The sequence below is a fragment of the Haemaphysalis longicornis genome, unplaced genomic scaffold (genome assembly GCF_048455015.1).
Source record: "Haemaphysalis longicornis isolate Haplotype H1 unplaced genomic scaffold, Haemaphysalis longicornis Haplotype H1 scaffold_5, whole genome shotgun sequence".
Classification (NCBI taxonomy): Eukaryota; Metazoa; Arthropoda; class Arachnida; order Ixodida; family Ixodidae; genus Haemaphysalis; species Haemaphysalis longicornis.
In genome coordinates, this window is record NW_027526385.1 from 132,898,237 (window position 1) to 132,907,353 (window position 9,117).

The 9,117-nt window shown below is 44.3% G+C and overlaps 1 long non-coding RNA gene across 1 annotated transcript in view; it reads left to right on the forward strand.

The window, feature by feature from the left end:
* LOC144139406 (uncharacterized) overlaps positions 1 to 7,775 on the forward strand; it is a 29,546-nt gene extending 21,771 nt beyond the window's left edge. The window contains exon 4 of the long non-coding RNA XR_013316191.1: positions 7,565 to 7,775. This is a non-coding gene — a long non-coding RNA (uncharacterized LOC144139406). The remainder of the gene's footprint in view (positions 1 to 7,564) is intronic.
* The last annotated feature ends 1,342 nt before the right edge of the window (positions 7,776 to 9,117 follow it).

Sequence of the window (9,117 nt, forward strand, 5' to 3'; positions counted from 1 at the left end):
TGCGGCACTGATGCCATCAACTTTGACGACCGGCTGAAGATGTATGAACGCGCCAGCCTCCACAACCGGTGGGACCACACGATCATGTTAGCCAATGTGATGTACTACTCAAAGATACCGCACTTGTATTCTATAAGACAAACTAAGAGACCATCACAAGCTGGGCCATGTTCAAAGATGGGCTCTGCAAATTGTTCGGCCAGGCTACGGGTCACCAGATTGCAGCGACGGAGCTACTTGCTTCCCTCGCAAAGTACACGATGGCACCCTATGTTTCATACATTCTATACGATCTGACACAACACTAGAAAGCTGATCGCAATATGTCGGAGTCTAATAAAAGAAGATGCGCCTTCACAGCGCACAAATAGTGGTACAAAAGGGAGGATAATACTGTTAACATCCCCGTTTTATCCTCCCGTTTGTCCAGTTGGTTGTGCGCTGTGAAGATGAATATGTCCCATTTACACCGGTTTTCTATGCTACTTCAGAAAAACTTCATCCGCGAGCTAAATGTGTTGCCGATGATGCTTTTATTTACCTGTCTTTAAGAGTTGCACTAACGTAAAAGCGATTGTTTTCAGAATGTTGAGGCTTCGAGGAGGCAAAAAACCGCCGGATCAGTCAGCACTTCGATCCTTCGTTTAGACCAGTGCTTCGGTCATCTTATGGAATAAAAAGATTTATGGGTTGTAGAGTTTTACGCGCCGCCGCAACACAGGCGATGAGGGGCGCCAGAATGGAGGGCTTCGGATTAATTTTGCCCATCTGGGGGTTTTTAAGGTGCGCTGAAATCTCCTATACACGGGCATTTTTGCGTTTAACGAAAAAAAAAGATAACACATGGAGATTATGTGTGGACTATCGGCTACTGAATAATGTAACAAAAAAGTCGTATATTCGTTGCCTAGCATTGGTGTTGCCCAGGAGTATATTTACGGCGCTAAACATATCTCATCGATCGAGCTGCGCTCAGGTTATCGGAAAATTACTGTGAAGAGTAACGACTAAGAAAAACCGATTTCTTAACACCTTAGCAACCTTCTAAATCAAAGCAATGCCCGTTTGGTTATGCAATGCGGCAGGAACATTCGAGCGCATGATGAATGCACTCCTTCGTTGACTTAAGTTGCATACCTCCTTGTGCTATATTGACGATGCTTTCCCTTTTTTCCCAATCTTCGAAAACCACCTTCAGCGCGTCTCCGCGGTCCAGTCCGCCGGCCTGCAAGTTAACGCTTCCAAGTGCCATTTCGAACGTTGCCCACTCACCTTCCCTGGTCATCTTGTTGACGCCACCGGTGTTCTCCCCTACCCAGCTAAAACTTGTGCCGTCAAAGACTTTCACAAAGTTAGGTCTGCTAAAGATATCGGCTGCTTCATTGTGCTGTTCTTACCTTCAGCACTTGAGTAGGAACTTCCCCGATGTTGCCCGACATCTAACTGACGCATTGATACAGAGCGTTCCTTTTTCTTGCGGACCTCTGCAAGCCGAAGCTTTAGCTACTCTGATCACCCGGCTGACCACTCCTCCAATCTTTGTACGTTTTGACAATTCTGCCCCTAGAGACTTCCGCACAGACGCAAGCGGCTACGGCAGCGGGGCTGTCACAACCAAGTCGTTTACTACGCCAGCCGCCTTCTCTATCTATCCCAACGAAACTACTCAATATATAAACGTGAATGCCTCGCTCTTGTGTAGCACGTAGCTATCCATACCTCTACGACAAGCACTTTTCCATGGTCACTGACCACAATGTTTTGTTCTGGCTTTCGTCCTTAAGGCATCCTACTGGACGCCTCGGACGTTGGGCTCTGCGTCTCTAAGAATATACGTTCTTTGTTGTGCACAGATCAGGAAAATTGCGTTAGGATGCACACTTCTCGTCCCGTTATCCCTTCGACAAGCCCGACATGACCTGTCACGACACTGACGACGTCTTTTTTTACCTCCGATCTGCTTCATTTTGTAACCGAACACCTCCACGGCTCCATACGGTCCCTGATTGATACTCTCTCCTCTGATCTCTCTTACCCACCCTGCCGCCCTGATCACCAAGACGGTAGTTTATACCGATGAAATCATTGCTGCGATGAACCTGAGTTATTACCAGTCATACCAAAAGAACTTCCACTTGCCATACTTCAACAGTTCCATGATTATTTCACAGCTGAGCAACTTGGCGTAGCACGCCCCTATGACCATGTCAGGCAACGTTTCTTCTGGCTGGTTTTATACCGTAATGTGACATGATACGTTAAGCCCTGTGACACGTGCGAGTGCCGCAAAAAAACAATATCACTCCCTGCTAGGCCGCTTCAACAACTGGACATGCCGCACGAACCGTTTTCTTAGAGTTCCTAGAGCTCTTGGGGTCGTTCCCTCAATCAACCGCGGGAAACAAGTGGGTTGCAGTGGCAATATAATATCCATGGAGCCCCTTAACAGCTGCTTACTGATCGTGGGCGCTACTTTAATTTCGAAGTAACTTGTGAATGAAGCTTCACTTTGGGCTTGTTGGCTACACGTGACACCTTAGGAAACAGCGCAAAAAACTTGGACAGAGAGAGGGCAAACAGACACGAGTGCTGACAGGCAACTGATGAAATTTTATTAGAGTTAGCAATAAATTTAAGCAGGTAAGAATGCAATCATAAGCCAGTGGGAGAAAAAAAGCGAGATAAACAAAGCTTAAGCCGCGGCGTCAGCTATAATTGCTTCCCCAAACTCAACAAAACCCGCCTTAAAACGGTACCGTGGAGCGCGATCCCACGAAATCTTTGAGGCTTGACTTATGAGCATTAAGAGAGAAGTATGCGTGAGTTCGTGTTCTGTGGCATTCTTTAAAAGAAAATTGCGCATCTGGCCAGATTAAAAGAATATTTATGTATTTTACCCCCTTTTATAGCCGACGCCATTTTTTAGGCTTTGTTTATGTCGTTTTTTTCTAGCGCATTGGCGTAGGATGTCATTGTTTCCTGCTTCTATTTATTGGCAACTCTGATGAAATTTCACCAGTTGCTAGCCAGTGCTCGTGTCAGTTTGCCTTCTCTCTGCCCAAGTTTTTGCCCTGTTTTCTAAGCGGTCATGATTGATGGCATTCTCTGCTCGTGCTCCACTAAACATTATATTTGCAACCGCGTACCACCCACATACGAATTGCTTAACGTAGCGCCTCAATCGAATCCTCACCATGATGCTATCTATGTACGTCTTCCCCGACCATGTGACTGGGACGTAGGTGTGCCGTGCGTAACCTTCGCGTACAATTCCTCTTGTCGCCACACTGCCGGATATTCCCCTTTTTACCTGGTATATGATAGACACCCCAATGTGCCATTAAAAACTTTGTTTCCCACGGCTGTAGCGAGCCCCCCGAATATGCAAGCGACGCCTTTGCGATGGACGATGCGTATTGTTAAATTGCCCGCAGCCGTCTCACGACACCACAGGCCTCCGGCAAGCTTCGCTACGATAAGCACCGTACTGCCGCTCAATTTCATTCAGGTAGCCTTGTGATTACTTTACCCCGCTACGCTAGCCCTTATCGGGTGGTGCGCCACGTCACTCACGACAATGCGTGCGTTCTCTTGCCTTGCCAAACACAGATATTTTGCACGTTGTCCGGCTTTAGCACAGCAGTATTTTGAAGAGCGGTGGTACGACGCCTCGTCCGGGGGGGGGGGGGGGGGGTAAGGTTACTCGCGTCAGAGTAACTCAGAGGGGAGGGGGGAGGGTCGGTGTTGCTCAGCGACGACGACAAATACAAGGGTGCAGGAGGAACACTTTTACTATCACAAGGGGATGAAGTTCCTGTTGGGGAATGAGAGGGACACGAAGGAAGGAAGGGAAATGTCGTAAAAAACACTGTTCAAGGTTCAATTACTTGAAATGCTGGATAGCATTTTAAAGTCTACTTTTCCGTGAAGATACAGTTCACATATTTCGGGAAGAGAGAGGTGCTACGTTTATGACGGAGTCGGTCCAGGTTATTACACCAACTTGTAGAGACCACTGGTCAGGGAGAATTCAATTATTTTCTCCATCGCTGAGGGGTCCTCTAGAAGGAGTTGCAATTCCTCTTATTTATTTCCTGGTCAGGAACAGAGCTCTAATAGCGGTTCCAGACCAGCCGTGAAATGCGCACAGTGCCTTATCAAATGATATAGGTTAGGAAGGCACATCTCGTCATAATGCGTGTAGCATTGGATGTGCGAGCTGGCTCCGTGGGTCCATTTATGTACTACATGAGGGGTTGGGGCAGTGTTAGCGTAGATCTGATTAGCTATCACCTCCCCAGGGACGATTTGGAACTGTTGAAGAAAAAAAAAGATGTCCGATTCCTGCCTTCCTTGTTTTTTTTTTCACTGAACACTATGGGTACCTCGTGTTCCCTCTTTTTATAAGGGAAACAAAAATAAAACAGCTCATTGTAACTGAAAGTAGTGTGCACTACACCATCCTGCTACCTCGAATCACATAAGCCCAAATAAACGCATGTCTCCGAACAACAGAAATAAAACATTTCTTCTCGGTGTCATGTCCGTACGGAAAAAACCCAATCGCAAATAAAGTTATACTAGCAATACCAATTTTTTAGGTCTAAATTTGATATGTGCTGTAGGAGTCATTTATTCTAAATCGGCCTGCCATGGTTCCTCCTGTGTAACGGTCGTTCTTCGCGTTGAAATATTTTACTGTACGATGCAGTCTGATCATAACCGCGTTCTGAGCCTAGAAGGTTAACAAGAACCATAGTTTGAAAGAAAGCTTGTTCCTATTGTGCACAAAATGTGTTCGATGCAGCATACTCGAAAGCACCGCTATAAATGAAAACAATAGAGAAAACGCCAAGTACAGTCTTTAGGCTAAAATGCTAAGGTGCTCCTTTAGACGAAAAGGCGCCCTTGAGGTCATTGTTCTTGATGATGTTTTGTCCTGACGAGAAGATGGCCACTACTCTAAAAACCTGCATAAATAGGAAACCATTGTGTGATCTGATGGGCTTCAAACCAAGGCAATCACGTTAGCAACCTGCTTTTTATTATGCTGAGCTTTCCTACCAGTTTGCGAGAGGTAAAGCAAAAGCTTTTTCGTTGCAGTCTTGCTAACAATGTCCGACATTTTGAATTTGCCCACTATCTACCCCTTTGATGTGCCATTGTGCCCACTTCACAAAATTCCCAAGAAACACATATACTAAACGTATGTTTGAGGAAATTTCCGGAGTAAGTATTTTGTGGGCGCAAGTGGCCGAATGAAAAAAAAAACAGACGCCAACACGGCACAGTACAAAAGCCGAATAAAGTAGTTCGTGCCGAAAGAGAAACAAAACAATTATAAAAAAGAGACGCAAGTTTGAATGTGGCATAAATGAAGTGTGTGAAGATTACCATGCTTTCGCCCTCAAAATACGTAACAGACCAAAGTTATACTTTATTTTGAACGCGCCAACTCAAACGGTGCTTCCGGAAGCAGGGCGCTGTAGTTCTTGCTAGCAGTGTGCGGTTCCACGTTTGCGTGTTGCTTGTCTCTTCCTACGTAGACGCCAAAAATGTGACCATGGGAGCGCAGAATTGTGAAAGTTTAGGGCCTTTAAGGTAATGCGGAAACATGGCTGTGACCGTTTCCACACGCACACTGCAGCTACTTTGGTCCTCGTCCCAAACGTCTAAAATTAGAGCCCCCAAGTCAAGGTATGCAAGCATAGCCTTAGCAATGCGCGTGCACACCAAACAACGGTCGTACGCAATTACAAACGAAAGAAAATAGAAGAAAGGTATTCTTCCCATTAGAAACACTCAAGGTGCATCAAACTATTGTTTGTGAAGGAGTCGTTACGAATACCAACAGATAGCTTATGCCTTTAGTTATATTGAACAAAATGTTACTGGTAAGAACATGTCTCCTTCACTTTAGGTAAACAGTTATATTTCGCAATGCGGCAAGTTTGCTGTAAAACATATCACGAAACTGCAGCAGGCCCTAAAGGTTCATTCAGTTTTTGGTCTTTGGCGCTTACTGCGGCCGTCATTTGTTTTTAAGGTGCCATTAATATAACTACTGCAAGCCTCAATAATCAGGGGATAGTTTATTGCCGAGAATTTCGAGTACAGTCGGTTCCCAAAATTATGATAAATATTCTGTAACTTCTGACAGGTTAACATTGTAACGTGTAAAGCTTTTACCGCAAAATTTCTTGCCACATTTTATATATTGATAGCAGACATATATTGCAATGGGGACTCCCACTCACCAAGAATTTATTATAGAAAAAGATTGCTTCGTCGGGCAACGCAATCAGCATTTCTTTTAGTTATTTTTTTAGTGGGTTCCCTGCGTCAATACACACTTTTCTGTGATTGTTAGATAAGAATTTTGCCCAAGCATGTGGTTCCATTTTTTCGTTGTAGTTTGGAAAAACTGATAAAGCGGGTTCGGGCCTAGAAAAAATGCAGTGTGGTTCATACTTTCCCGGATTGTTTTATAGCGCTAGCATAAGATTTGTCTGCCTGCAATTTTTGTGTAAGTCTGCAGAGGCATGTTCATCCATCAAACAAACGGCTATAGAAAAACACAAAAGCACCGAGAAAAGAACCAGCCGAAGGGGTGCTGCCTTTGATAAAATTGAGAGGGGTCTTAGCTACGGTAGCGATATCTATAGGCAGATATCAAATCAAAATGCGGTGCATAAACTGCATTTTTGCCGTCTGAACTTGTTCCACCACTCCGAATGCTGCTTTCCAGTGTTTTTCAGAAACTATTTGCAGTCAGAGGAGGGGGCCAGATGAGAGAAGCGAAATATGAGTCATAGGAAAGCAGTCTATCCTAAAGTTCACGTTGAAAAACAATGTAATCCTCACACAGCCTTCAATATGCAGCAGTGAATCATTAAACCCTTTTTGATCTGAATACCTTTGAGCAGAATCTTCCCATTAGGAATAGGGTACCTACTAGAACATTTTTGCATGCATGTATTATGCACAGATTGGATCTAATAGAACATATTTACGTTAATGTTTATCAGTGCTCATTTTTATTCTACAACTGCAATGACGAAAAACGTTTATTTACAAGTTAGAGTTGCAGCGCGGAATGATATCTTCAACATGTGTCAATATTGTGCAACTTTTGAGCAAAAGCACAAAAAAGTGAGATCCGGTTATTCTAAATAGCAACAAACTCCCCGTGTGTGTGACAATTTCTATCATATGACGACTTTTAAATTAACCCTTTCCCAGCACAAATATTTTCTATGAGCAAATGGAGAAATTATCAAAAATACTGTTTTATATTTCGTTGAAACTTCAATTTTTCCTCGTGCGGAGCAATCACTTTTATCGACCATTCGTGTCAGTTCTTCAAACTAATGTTTGTAAGGCAAAATAAGGTAGGATAAAAATATTACGAAGTCATTAAGCAGAACAACAAAAAACAAATTGGACGCTTTTTACGCGTAAAATTTTTGTATGTATTATGACTCATCCTAAAGTTTTGACGAACGCATTGCCTCTATATTCGGGTAATACACCAGGCGCCAATGTTTTGCTTTTTTTCTAACAGATGAAATGGGGGGACTACACTTGGAGAGGGGCGAAGTGCTGTGACGGAGTATGCACCATGAACAACTGCCCACACAAGCTAAACTGGAACAACGTTCCTTGACTGCTACAAAAAAATGCAAGTTGGCAGAATTCAGACTTCCAGTGCGCAGGTTTTGACTGTGTTCGCTACTGAGTAAACTCATAATAAACTAAACGTGTATAGTCTGCTCCGCAAGTCTATGATCGTTTATGGTTTCTCAAATTTGTGTTAAAATGTAATTCCAAGGTTTTATTGCGTGGTTCATTTTAGATGCGGAACGTTTGGCGACGATATTCTTGAAATGTGCTGCAGAAATTTAGTTTCACAGCAGCACAATAACAGAAAACGATACGCAAAGTAAAATGCCACTAATGACATTTTTGATCCAAATAAGAACAGTTATGTGAGCAGGCCCGTACAACTTGTGATATATAAAAATGATATAGATGGTAATACTTGTACTAGATCTTGTAGCAGGAACCGCCCTTCGCCCACCCGCAGTACTGGAGTCGAACAATTCAGCCCGGTGAAGGAACTCCAAGCATGTAGAACAGGTAGAAAACAAGAACGCTAGGGTGGTGGTGTCTGAAGTATACCACTTGGAAGTCAGCGTCAGTTGCCTTTGTTTCTAGCCTGGCTCCCCCTCCTCCCCCACCACTGACACTACCGACATGGCGACCACATTCCGAGCATTGCCCGAGACTTACCCATTCGCCCATCTGTCACCTAACCATACGCTTCTTGTGGAAACGCCCCAGATGGAAATTAAGGCAAAACGGGGAGTACCGGAAGTGTGTCGAGCCTGCTGGAGACGAACCGACGGCAACGCTTTCGAATCTGGTTTCACTTAAAACTAGTTTCAACATGGCGGGCGGTAATCTCCCTCGCTGTGCCATTGGTGCGGAACCAATAAAATTTCCAGCAGGTGCTCTAGGGTGTCGTGGATGAGATCCACGAGGATGGAGCCAGTGCGCGTATGCAAAATGTTACGATAAACCCGCAACAACAGCATTTCATTTTCGTAACGTAGAAGCGACCGACATGACGTTGACGAAAAGCGAAGGAGACTTCATGGCTGAAATATTTATAATTACCAGGTAGTACACTCGGGCACGGAAATATGTGCAAGCTACTGTGTGCGTGCACCTCTTTGTCGGAACGGCTTGAAAGGTTCAGTTTGAGCTTGCGTTCATGCAGAAAAATGTACGAGTGCTCCACAGGGGTTTGTTTTTTTTTTGCCAGGTAATCTCTAGTCTTTGTAAGAGACCCAGCTTCCGGTTCACTCTCACCGAAGAGGGTCGTTGAAAGCCGCTTATACCTTAGAAGGCGGTTGGCTATACGGAAACGCTTATTCTGGTGAGTTGTGTGTGTGCGTGTGTGCCTGTGTGCATCTCTGTGCGCACCTATTTGTGTGTGTGTGTAGACATGCGTGTATGCGGGCAAGTAAGCCATTCATAATATAGATGGTATTGGGTCTAGTGTCATAATTTTGATTTGAAGAAGATTTGCGCGCTTGATGATAAAGCAGCTTT